Below are 13,836 nucleotides of genomic sequence, written 5' to 3'. Positions count from 1 at the left end.
CCATTTCAGACTTTTACTGGTTTGCAGTGTAAACACACGACAAACACTGAATCACAGGCTCCTTATGTTTCTTTACACGACAAAATCAACGGAAAACAGTAAACCTTCTCCCCTAATTGCACCGATTATAATTTATATGTTTGATTTTACTTATTTAAGTTGTTCTTTCTTGACCGAGTACTAGAATATGTTACCACAGATTATGTTATCCGTCGAAAAATGATATAATCCGTAATCAAAAGTCTGTAAAAAGCATACAAGGAAATATTAGAAACGATGGTACACCTCTAAGAAGTTTTTTCAGTCTAAATAACGTATGCAAGGATATACTACACCTACAATACAGATACCTATTAAAACGATAAAACAAATATTTCGTGCAAGGCAGCTTTTTGAAAGACAAATACATTTACATGTGCTTTCATGGCTACGGTCTATGCCAGAGTATCCATTCTTACATCTACTGAAACAGTTTGATAAACAACAACATGAACCAGTAGATGCGGAGTGGTTATCTTTCTTTTTTCTACAGCATATAGTCTCAATACAACAATCACGGCTTGCGGTTTTACATCTTTTATGAATGTTATCCCTATCATCTTTACCACAGTCCTTGCAACAACATGTGTACAAACAATCAAAAAGCCTGCCCATGAAAATAGAAAAAATATATCGGGAAACAACGCTAGATATCAGGTTAAAAATAAAATAATAAACCGCTGGAGGTGAAAAAATTGCTTGTCCTAAGAACCCACAAGAAATTCCAACGCAAATTGATGAATATCCAGCATACACCCTAACGATAATTTTTCTCCACAAAATACGACTGTTACAGCAGCACCAGGTAAAGCACCAGGAACAGCACCGGGAACGTTGCTGACTTTGAAAAAGGGGACCTTTTTTGTTTTTACAAAGGGGACCTCTGTGTTTTTTACACAGGGGAAAAATGTTATGTGTATTTTAATTATGAGAAAAAAAGACTCAACTGACATCGCTACCAATATAGAAAAGTAGATTGTTTTGAGGATGGCATCACTAGCCAAGTCGAAAGCAATTTTACAGATAAAAGCCTCATCAAATGTTGATTCGATATCCGCTATGATTCGCTCTCCAGACGGATCGTCTAATAAATTTAATTTAATATGATGTTCTAACACGTGTTTGGCATGCTCAATGACATTTTTTCCAAATGGAAGGTGATTCCATTTTGGAGGAGAACAAGTCCCATTCACGCCTTCACGGGATGTATAGAGAATCGTACCTGCAACAATTAAACTTACATAGGAATAACGTATTAAGGAACCTGCCAATGAACTAACAAATGCTATAATGAGTGCCACTTTCAAACCAACTTCCTTGATGTCACCAATTGTAGTTGTGCATAAATCAGCACAAAAAGAGTTCTCGTCAGCTTCATCACTTTGCTGATCTCCAGATATAATATAGTTTATTACATGTTCACAGTTATTATGCCTAAAGTCGTAATCGCGCTCACCTAATCGTTCACAAAGACGCTCTTGCCTTTTGTTATCTGACATAGACGGTTCGTGTTTCACTAGAAATAGTCCTGATGACTTTCTTGAAAAATCAAAAAGGTCGCATTTTCCGTTGCGTTTTATTTGTTTTATTTCACAGACAAATTTTCCTATTCCAAAATTACTATTATTTGTACATATCTCTATCGATGATGTATAGTGACCAACTACTACTTCAATAATATCCTTTTCTTTACATTCGTTTGGACCTTTCAAAATTTCCAATAACACAAAGTGATGGTTATAACTACAACACGCTCTTTTTCTTTCTACTTTGAAATGTGCAAACTTCCCAATTTCTGTACTTTTCATTTGATTATATAAGTCGTCATACGTCAATGGTTTTTCTTTCTGAAATATTAAAAAAAAACGTAGTTGATATACTAGTTAAGTGATGCATAAATATTACTGTTTGTCTATTTGTTAATTTAAGAAACAGATGAACACTATTATGTTAATGGTTCCACTGTGTCTTAACTACCCTAGCAATGTTTTGACTCAATTGTAAAAGTAATCATGCTTTGACCCAACTATAAAGATTTTTAGACAGTGTTAAAAATCGTTGAACGGTGAGGGCAAAAGCCCATAAATAACCATGCTACATTTGTTTTGTAGATGGATTGAGAGTGATAACTATTTTTTACGGTTATGCTGACCGTATTGTCATATTAATTTGTACTTTAATGATGTATTCATTTGTCAGAGTAATCAATATTGCATGTACTTCGATGATGTCTTCCGTTGTCGATATGATCTGTTCTGTTTACGTTGATGATGTGGTCCGTTGTTGTCAAAGTGATTAGCTTATCATTTGCTTTGAGGATTTGTTTCACTGTCAGAGGGATCAATATTTCAGGTACTTGAATGCTGTGTTCCGTCGTTATTGTGGTCAGTATACTATATATTTAGATAATGTGTTCCATTGTCAGAATGCATATATGGTAACTTTTCCATTTCCTTGGATGCTGTGTTCCGTACTCAAGAGTTGTTAGTATCCCATTTACGCTGATGATTTGTTCCGTTGTCTGAGTATTCCAGGTATTTTGATATGTGTTCTATTGTCAGGATAATCAGTTTTCAATATTATTCAATGATGGGTTCTCTTTTTTGAATGATTAGTATTTCATATACATTTATAATGTATTCCATACTTAGTATGGTCAGTATTTTTTATATTTATATGACATTGCCATTGGCAGAGTAATCAGTGCCCCGTGTACTTTGATTGAGTGTTCCGTTGTAAGAATTGTCTATTCTCTTTTTGGAGTGATCAATATTTCATATACTTTTAGAATTTAACATTCTTTGTTTTTGCGTTGTGAGAGTGGTCAATTTTCTATTTATTTGTAGATGTGGTCCGTTGTTAGTATTCTAGGTATTATGTTCATGTGTTATGTTGTCACAGTCTAAATATCGCCAGAACTTTGACTTTATAATTTGTTGTCGGAATTGTCAATTTTCAATGTTCTTTGATGGCGGGTCTCGTTTTCAATGTGATCAGTATGCTATATTCTTAAATGAAGATTTTTACAGTGTGGTCAGTATTGCAAGTACTTTAAAAATATATTATGTTGTCGGAGTTTTCAGTATTTCATGTACTTTGATGATTTTCTGTTGTTACAGTTAGAGTGATCAGTGATCCATGTACTTCGATGATGTTTTATCTACTCTGAATGACTAGTATGTATGTACTTTAAAGATTGGTTCGGTTGTTAGAGTCATCAGTATACCATGTATTTGATGAAATGTTCTATTGTCGGGTTGGTCTGTTTTCCATTTACTTTGATGATGTTTCAGTGCGGTCAGAGTTGTCAGTTTCTCGTTTACTCTGATGGTGTGTTCCGTTGAGAAAGTGGTTAGTATTTCAGGTAGTTTGATGATATGTTCCATTTTCAGAGTTGTCAGTATTCCAGGTACTTTGATGATATTTTTGGAGTGATCAGTTTTACATATACTTTAATGACTCATTATTTCACGTAATTTTGTAATGTGTATTCTATTTACTCAATGATTTGTTTCCCTTGTAAGCGTGGTCAGTATTCCATCTGTTTTATTTAGTCATCTAATGTCGAAGTAATGATTATTTAATTTACATCTATTTCCTGATTCGTTCACTATTCATCTATCAGTGTTGTGACCTGTTTTCTCGGAACTTTTGTCATAAACACGCGTCTTAACGAATGTTCTAAATTCTTCAATATGTAATTTTGCTCATTGTTGAAACAATGTTATAAAGGAAAGAGAGTAGTCTTTTGTGGATTTCAGCCGCAATTGTCAATGAGCCTAAGATTAGGTATACTGCTGGTCTTGTCGGCATTGACTGGAAAATTCTTTATTTTATGATAGCATGACAAGATGTCTAATTGCTTCTGGTTAATTGTTGGAATCTCGATACCATACAATTAGGCAATTGTGCCATGAAGACCAGTGTTCATCAAGGAATACAATGTTCTTCTAGCAATACTGAAACGTGCTTCGCTGTTTACATCATTTTCCCTTATTTCTACTCTTATTAGACCAAGGTGACTAGTATCTTCTGAAGTTGTTGCTTAATGTCCATTGTAAGTCAGAACTGTTAATGTTTTTAGTTTTAAGTTCAATTTATAGGAATATGACTGCCTTATTCTTTGAAGGTTCCATTGTTACTCTAGATTGATTGGCATGATGATTTGTTTTGCAATTGCAATGCCTGTTCACAGTTGCTAAAGAGGGCTACATCGTCTGCACATGTTGGACAGCCAACACATGTTGTGTCTATTTCAAGTCCTAAGCTATTTGATTTAAGATCTTCAAGGCGATTGTTGACATATACTTTGTAGAGAAATGGAGAGGCGTACCCCTTGATGAATTTGGAAGCTATCACCAATGTTTCCTTTCCATTTGACCTTTGAGACTTGACCACTGTAAAATTGAATGGTTTTGTGTGTGTTCAGGTATTTCATCCAGCATTATTATATGATCCATTACATCAAATGATTTCTGACTATCAACATAATCAGATACATCCAATTGTGATAAAAAGGGGAAGTAACTCAATCTTATTTTCAAACAATTTTTAAAAAGACAAATCATTTACGACCTTAAGCTACGGTAATTGGTGTTAAATTGACAGTTTGTTTGACATCAAACCTGTCAAGTGCATGAAGCCATGCACTTAATGGGGCACCTAATTTGACAGTTAAAATTGTTATTTGAACTTCTTGTCTAGGTAGAATTACGAATTGTCCGATATTTAAAACTTTAAAAAAGGAAAATCACTTATGAAATCTGTTTAAAGGCTCAAAAATTCCGTGTGAAAACGGGCCATTTTCTAAATAAACGAGTTATTTGACGATCCGGCTGGTATTTAACAAAATCCAGAGAAATTTTTGATAATACTCTCGGGTATGCAGGATACGGGTCAGTTGACAGGTATGATCTAATAAATGAAACAAAATATACAACAAATGCTATTAATGGTGAGACGATATTCCACAGCTTACATTTAATCTTTAGGAACTTGATATAACGTTGCTGCTTTCTTGGAATCTTGAAACCAAAAGTTCCAAGTGGTGAAGTTAAAAATATTTAATAAAAAGTTTTAAAGATACCACCACATATTGGCTGACCATTTTGAAATATATTGATGATGATCACCGATATTTGTAACTACAATACAGATGTATGTCCTATTTTTCTCCGAATTACACTTATCACGTATTCACTTATTATTCACTATTTATTTATTATGTCTGTTTAGTTCACGCATCAATGTAAATATAACGGAATTTGATTCGACTGTCATCAAAGTGGGAGGATTAGCGCTATAAAACCAGGTTTAATCCACCATTTTCTACATTTGAAAATGCCTGTACCAAGTCAGGAATATGACAGTTCTTGTCCATTCGTTTTTGATGCGTTTTGTTATTTGAAATTGCCATGTTGATTTTCAGTATTTTTGTGACTGTACTTTTTTACATGAGAAACACAACGGGTGCTGCAGGTTCTGCTTTTCCATCCAGAGCAAATGACATAACCTCCGATGAGTTTTCTTTTTGTAATATATTTTACAATAATTTGGTATACACTTTCTTATTTGTATTATTTTAGCAGTACATTATTTTGTATATTTTAACTTATTTAAGAATTCCTCCTTTGATAGGCTACCTTTAATATCCAATAATTAAAGAGCAAATTATGCCTAATTTTTATCTTTATATTCTTATTCCATGCTCAGTTGAAAGATCGATTTCACCATCTCATTAAACAGAGCTTTTTCATTAAAAATGGGAATCGTAGATATATTTTTTGTTTGTTTTGGGTTACAATAATTTATATTTTGTGAAGAACCACACTGAACCTACCAGAAAATATACTGAAGACGATATTATCGAAATGCTGGCCTTTTTTATCACAATTATTTGTTGAGTTTGGAGGATTTATATTTCAACAGACAGTCGGTATTCCAATGGGTTCTAATTGTGCAACCCTACTGGTCGATATGTTTTTGTACTAATATGAAGCAGAACTCATTCAGAACCTTCTAAAAGACAAACAGGAAAAGCACCTTGCGAAATTCTTTAATTTTACTTTCTGATATATTAATGATATTCTATCATTGAATAACCCATACTTCAGCCAATACTTACATCTCATATTTCCTAGTAAACTTGAAATTACGGATACTACTGATACTAGAAGGACTGCTTCATACCTTGATCTTTTCCTCAATATTGACACAGATGGACGACTTCACATGAAAATCTATGATAAACGGGACGATTTCAATTCCAAATTATCAATTTCCAATATCCGAGTAGGAAAATACCCTCTGCCCCTTCGTATGGTGTTTACATATCTCAATTGATACATTAATCTCGTGCTTGTTCACACTATACGGACTTCGTATACAGAAGTGTGCTCCTTACGCAGAAACTGCTCCAACAAAGCTATGAGGAGGACAGATTAAAACTGACACTCCGTAAATGTCACGGACACCATCACGAATTGGTTACTCCATACGATGTGTCGTTGTCCAAGGACATTTTTACGACGTGTTAGAATGTGGTTGGTCATCACGTCGTCTCATCTTTTCATTACCGAACGTGACTTATTCCCGATTGTGACTGTTTTGCTGAGTGTGAATTCGCATGGCTTTAAGACGTGTCACAGTACTTTTTCATCCCAAATTCATGCATTTAGTTTTGATGTTATATTTGTTGTTCTCATTGGATTGTGTCAAATGTCTTAACGTCTTTTCTGTTATATTCGCGTGTTATTGTAAAGATAATTAATCACCCCTTCATTTATTAGATTTTAGTTCAGTTCAACGAAATTTATACGATATCAGTTGGTTAACAGTTTATTTCAGAAGAAACACCTACATAGCTAGATACACTGTAATACAATTAATTATCTAATCACTACCACAATTTGATATTGATAAATATTGTAATATCCATTGTTAGTTATAAATTAATGTGATATTAGTATTAAAAATTTAATATTATTAATAAATCAAGTCTAATTCTATGTTATTTTTGGAAAATATTTTAAGAAATTCAAATGTGACGTCACTTTGTGTGTTGTTTTTAAGAATTTCATATGTGACGTCACTTTGTGTGTGTTTTTTTTTTTAAATATGTCAAATGTGACGTCACTGTGTGCGTTGAGGCTTTGGCCAACTCGGCTGTGTATTTTTACGTGCTGGATTAAGTTGTTTTATGTAATGTATCCGTTTTTATTTTGTAGTTAGTCCTCACTTCGGTTTCATCATGTAAGTCTATTATATAGTCATTTTATAAAATTTACTGTTTGCAAAAGTATAAATTATTAAATAATAAGGATGTTCTTATCCTGGGCAGAAAACTCTAGCCGTATTGGGCACTCGGCTTTGTACTTGTATTGGTTTTCGAACTTTTTTCATCTGAGCGGCACTGGTTAGTCTTGTGTAGACGAAACGCACGCCTGGCGTATTGGATTTTAAACCTAGTACCTCAATATCTATCATTCCAAGTTCTGTTTCAATTTTTTTTTCACATTTATTGTATATCTTTTTTTATTTTTTTTTATTTTTTAGGTCCAAAATGAATTCATAAATCATTTTTTCAAACTCATATAATAAATTAGTCAACGCTTGAAACTGGTTAAGAAGCTAAATATGTAATAATGAGTATAACCAGAGATTTCATAACTGCTACTTTTCCAAGCATTGTTAGCTTTCTTTCCTTCCATGATTTTTGAAGTTGTTTTTCTACATTAAAATTCATTCATTGAAATTTATTATGTCCCAAATAAGACCCTACTTTTAAAGAAAGTAGGAAAAATAGTCATAGATAACAATTCACAGTAGAAAAAGTCCCAATTCAGTTTTGAGATTATTTTAGTTTAAATGTGAGGGCCAAGAAAAAATGTACAAAATAAATCAAGGACTTGACTTGACTGTAACCTTTGCATTTCAAAACTATTCAAAATATTTTCATTATACAATTTGTTTCCTCTGATACAGGAAAAAGAATAATTTTGCATAGCAATTGAAGAAACATGTACACTTAATGATGAAAGCGTATTATAATATCACATCAATAGTTTTACTTACAATAGCAGTAATTTGACCGTCGCCCACGTTAACGCTGACTGAGTTTTGGTAGCTGCCTTTCATTGTAGGATCTACGTATAAAGAAAGGAATATTGCATATAAGACCGCCAATATCAATCATATTGTTTAAGGTTTATATCGTCCTAATAGTCTTTTGATATAATGGTTGACTCAATTGTTATAAAGCTATTTTCATAGCTAAACAACGTTTATTTTCGAAATGCACATCTGATGCAAAACATGTTTGTAATGTGAATGTTCTTTTAGGCAACAATTAACTCAAAATACCTATAACACGTATGTATTTATTGTGTGCTTATTTATACTTTCATATAAAATCTTGTTAAATGATAAAGAAGTTAGTCCAAGATCCTAGGACCTGGGTATGCAACGAGAAGACAGTGAAAGTAATGGTAGCAGCATTTAATTTCATATTAATTGTTTTTACATTTTTCACGATCTAATATTTTTCTTTTTTTCTTCATCAAACTTAACAAAATACGAAAACCACTTCTTAATTATGTTTAAGTTTTATTTCTTTTTTTAATCCCGAGATCCCATGCATGCTTGTTACATCTTCTTACAATTGACTCGGACTTCTCTTGAACTGAATTTTAATGTGCGTATAGTTATGCGTTTACTCTTCTACATTGGCTAGAGGTATAGGTGAAGGGTTGAGATCTCATAAACATGTTTAACCCCGCCGCAAATTTGCGACTGTCCCAAGTCAGGAGCCTCTGTCCTTTGTTAGTCTTGTATGTTTTTTAATTTTAGTTTCTTGTGTATAATTCGGAGTTTTTTAAGGGGCCAGCTGAAGGACGCCTACGGGTGCGGGAGTTTCTCGCTACACTGAAGACCCATTGGTGGCCTTCGGCTGCTGTTTGCTCTATGGTCGGGTTGTTGTCGCCATGACACATTCCCATTTCCTTTCTCAATTCTATTGAATATCGCGCAAGGATAGAAATATCAAAATAAAAAAAAAAAAAACATTTACTGCAGCTTAAATAAGATTTATGGAAATTCTGTTTTCAGAAGTAAACCCGAATAGAGAAGACTTTAATATTGAAGGCGAAAACCCAGTTGATATAGAACTCTTTGTTATAGTGGGTGATAAATGCTTACTGTAATGTTTACTATAGTAACATTTTTTTTTTAAGTTAATAGAAACAAATAAAATGACAGTTTCGGCTAAATTACGAAGTATTTCATCATATATACACAAATCACTACAAACTGCTCAGAGTCTGAATTGACCAGTGTTTGTGCTCGACCAGTAAAATCGATCACACATTTTACTCGACCAGTCTCGAATTGTCTCGACTGTACTTAACTGTACTTAACTGTACTCGACTAGGTCTCGACTTTACTTAATTAGTCTGATTCAGTACTTGATGATCTTTGTGTAGTCTGAAATGGTCTTGACCAAGGCTCGACCTGTCTCGACCTGTCTTGACTAGTCTCGACCTGTCTCGACTAGTCTCGACTCAGTTTCAACCAGTCTCGACCTGTCTCAACTAGTCTTGGCCTTCAAATAGGCATCTTTCATTTTATTTATAACATTTTCAATTCAACTTGGATATTCATCAAACTATGCAGCTATCTTACATATATCTTAAGCTTACTGAATCCCATGTCATTTAGTTTTTTGTTGTATTGCTGTAAAATTTAAGAATTTAATTAACCTTGGTAAAAAAAAGCTAGGATTTGCAATTTGGACAAAATAGAGATAGTACACTTTAATTTTTTTAATAACTTTTTTAAATCAACTTGGATTTTCATCAAACTATGCAGCTGTCTTACATATATATTAAGCTTACTGAATCCAAGGTCATTTTGTGTTTTGTTGTACTGTTGTCAAATTTAAGAATTAATTAATCTAGGTCAAAAAAACAAAATTTTGCAGTTCGAACAAAATAGAGATAGAACACTTTAATTCTTTTAATAACTTTTTCAAATCAACTTGGATTTTCATCAAACTATGTAGCTGTCTTAGATATATATTAAGCTTACTGAATCCAAGGTCATTTTTTTGTTGTTGTTGTATTGTTGTCAAATTTAAGAATTAATTAATCTAGGTCAACAAAGCTAAATTTTGCAGTTCGAACAAAATAGAGATAGTACACTTTAAATATTTTAATAACTTTTACAAATCAACTTGGATTTTCATCAAACTATGCAGCTGTCTTAGATATATATTAAGCTTACTGAATCCAAGGTCATTTTGTCTTTTTGTCCTATTGCTGTCAAATTCAAGAATTAAATTAATCTAGGTCAAAAAAGCTAGAATTTGCAGTTTGAACAAAATAGAGATAGTACACTTTAATTTTTTTTAATAACTTTTACAAATCAACTTAGATTTTCATCAAACTCTACAACTATCTTTGCAATATATTGATCTTACTGAATCATAGGTTGCTATATAGTGTGGTGTATTTCTGTCAAATTCAAATATTTAATTAATCTAGGTTAAAAAAAACTAAAATTTGCAGTTCGAACAAAATAGAGATAGTACACTTTAAATTTGTTAATAACTTTTTCAAATCAACTTGGATTTTCATCAAACTATATAGCTACCTTGGTGATGTATTAATCTTACTGAATCCGAGGTTGTTATGAAGTTTAGTGTATTGCTGTCAAATTTAAGAATTAATTTAATCTAGGTAAAAAAAGCTAGGATTTGCAGTTTTGACAAAATAGAGATAGTACACTTTAATTTTTTTCATAACTTTTTCAAATCATCTTAGATTTTCATCAAACTCTACAACTATCTGTGCAATATATTGATCTTACTGAATCATAGGTTGTTATTTAGTTTGGTGTATTTCTGTCAAATTAAAGAATATAATAAATCTAGGTAAAAAAACTACGATATTAGAAATATATCTTTCCTCATATATTAAATGATATTAAATTTTTGTTTTAACAAAAAAATAGGTGTCTTTTTTAAGATTTCATAACTTTTTCAAATCAGCTTAAACAAAATAAACACCTTTTTTTTTGTTAAAACAAAAATTATCTTAAAATATTTGTTTTGTCAAATTAAATGACATGCACTATACATGGTTTAATTACATCAGTACACATGAGTTTTACAGGTAAAAAGAAAGCCCTACTTTTCTTACACTCGTGTATTACTTATCTAGTGAATTAAAAAAGCCTTGCGATTTAGATTTAACAGGATGTTGCAACTTTGAATAAATGTTATTTAGAATTTAAAACTCTCTGGTAGATGTGATCTTTTAATAAGTTTGCCCCAAGCAGAAGGTATTGCTTTATAAATCACCACAAATCAGAAGAAATATTTTATAATTTCTTTAATGTCTCATCCCTTTTTGATATATTTATATAATATATATCAAAAGGAATAAAACATTAAAGGAATTATATAACTATTTTATATATACCTTATATATACCAATTAGATTAATTTAATTCTTAAATTTGAAAGCAATACAACAAAAAACAAAATGACCTGGGATTCAGTAAGCTTAATATATATCTAAGACAGCTGCATAGTTTGATGAAAATCCAAGTTGATTTGAAAAAGTTATTAAAAAATTTAAAGTGTACTATCTCTATTTTGTTCGAACTGCAAATTTTAGCTTTTTTGACCTAGATTAATTAATTCCTAAATTTGACAACAGTACAACAAAAAACAAAATGACCTAAGATTCAGTTAGCTTAATATATATCTAAGACAGCTTTATAGTTTGATTAAAATCCAAGTTGATTTGAAAAAGTTATTAAAAAAATTAAAGTGTACTATCTCTATTTCGTTCGAACTGCAAATTCTAGCTTTTTTGACATAGATTAATTAATTTAATTCTTGAATTTGACAGCAATACAACAAAAAACAAAATGACCTGGGATTCTGTCAGCTTAATATATATGTAAGACAACTGCATAGTTTGATGAAAATCCAAGTTGATTTGAAAACGTTATTAAAAAAATTAAAGTGTACTATCTCTATTTTGTCCGAAATTGCAAATCCTAGCTTTTTTTTTACCAAGATTAATTAAATTCTTAAATTTTACAGCAATACAACAAAAAACTAAATGACATGGGATTCAGTAAGCTTAAGATATATCTACGATACCTGCATAGTTTGATGAAAATCCAAGTTGATTTGAAAAAGTTATAAAAAAAAATTAAAGATACCTATAGATCTGAATTTATATAATTATTTTTATTTTTTACCTATCGTAAAATTAAATTCTTTCATTTCACAGCAATAAATCAAACTACCTAATAAGTTTGAATTTTGTAAGATAAATATTTAATTTAGTTAGATTAGCTGACTACACCAGTCAAAACTAAATTTGAAGGTCAAGACTAGTTGAGACAGGTCGAGACTGGTTGAGACTGAGTCGAGACTAGTCGAGACAGGTCGAGACTAGTCAAGACAGGTCGAGCCTTGGTAAAGACCATTTCAGACTACACAAAGATCATCAAGTACTGAATCAGACTAATTAAGTAAAGTCGAGACCTAGTCGAGTACAGTTAATTACAGTTAAGTACGGTCGAGACAATGTCGAGACTGGTCGAGTAAAATGTGTGCTTGATTTTACTGGTCGAGCACAAAAAACTGGTCAATTCAGACTCTGAGCAGTTTGTAGTGAACGGCATAAGTTTTTAAGGGTTCAATGTATCTATTACATAATTAAGCAGAATAATCAGATATCAAGTCGACGACATGGGTGTTTATTCAGTTGGATCTAGAAAAATGTAAAACTTCCGATTTTTTTTAACACGGACGGAAAATATGTCAATCTATTTTTTCCTTAATTAGTATTCTCCCCTTCCATTATGTGACTACAAAAATTAAAAGAAGAAAATGAGTAACAATTGTATCGAAAAGAGAAAATCAAGTGCACCTTTTTATGTTAGGGCGTGTTTGCTAATTTTTTTAATTTAATATTTATAAATTGTAACTTGGATGGAGGGTAGTCTCTTTGGCACTCATCCATCATCTTCTGATATCTATTACATACTTCATCAGGAACGTTCAAAGCCAAATATTTGACAGTATAGTAACAAGTGCAATGTTAAAAAATAATTTCAGATTGTTTAAACTGTTTTATTATAATGGTGTTTTGTGGATCTTCGATTCGATCAGTAAATTAATTATAAAAATTAAGTGGTATCTCAACAAATTGCTTTATTTGAATTTGCAAATGAAAACAAAATAAAATAAAATTATGTTCGACGTATATATTTTTGTGTCTTACCGTTACTCATTTATCGAACAGACACCTTGGAAGTTGTAAATAGAAGACTGATGGTTTAAATCATGTAAGATTTGTCTGCAAGCTATGTTGAGTGAGATTAATTAATAGATAGATGATAACTGTGTTTACATATTTACAAAATATAATGTATTAGGTTTTGATATTAAAATATTAAGATATCTTATCACTTACGAGTCTAATCACAAGGTCGTATATTATGTACAATATGCAAAGGCCAACATCAAAGCTATCGACTGCATGTACATGTATTATATAAGTTAAACGAGTGATTATTTATGTTGTTGGGAGAAATTAAATAAAATCTAGAATTTAAAATGGATTTTATGAGTTATAAGAGCATAAGTAAAGAACAAGTAAAAATATTGATCGTTATTGATCTCCTTTTCGAGATATTTTATTTATAATAAATGGCGGTAATTTTACATTATATTTAAATTGGTATTTTTGGGACCTTTAATTGAAAGAAAAGAAATCT

The 13,836-nt window shown here is 31.5% G+C and overlaps 1 long non-coding RNA gene across 1 annotated transcript; it reads right to left on the bottom strand.

The window, feature by feature from the left end:
- Positions 1 to 219: 219 nt before the first annotated feature.
- LOC143049437 (uncharacterized) lies at positions 220 to 13,430 on the bottom strand. The gene is made up of 3 exons (XR_012970241.1): positions 13,341 to 13,430; positions 8,113 to 8,183; positions 220 to 1,886 (listed from the first exon to the last, which is right to left on the bottom strand). It is a non-coding gene; the product is annotated as an uncharacterized LOC143049437 (long non-coding RNA).
- Between the last annotated feature and the right edge of the window lie 406 nt (positions 13,431 to 13,836).

This window comes from Mytilus galloprovincialis, chromosome 10 (assembly GCF_965363235.1).
Source record: "Mytilus galloprovincialis chromosome 10, xbMytGall1.hap1.1, whole genome shotgun sequence".
NCBI lineage: Eukaryota > Metazoa > Mollusca > Bivalvia > Mytilida > Mytilidae > Mytilus > Mytilus galloprovincialis.
Note: the sequence above shows the minus strand (reverse complement) of the source record. Positions and strands in the feature narration are given on the sequence as shown.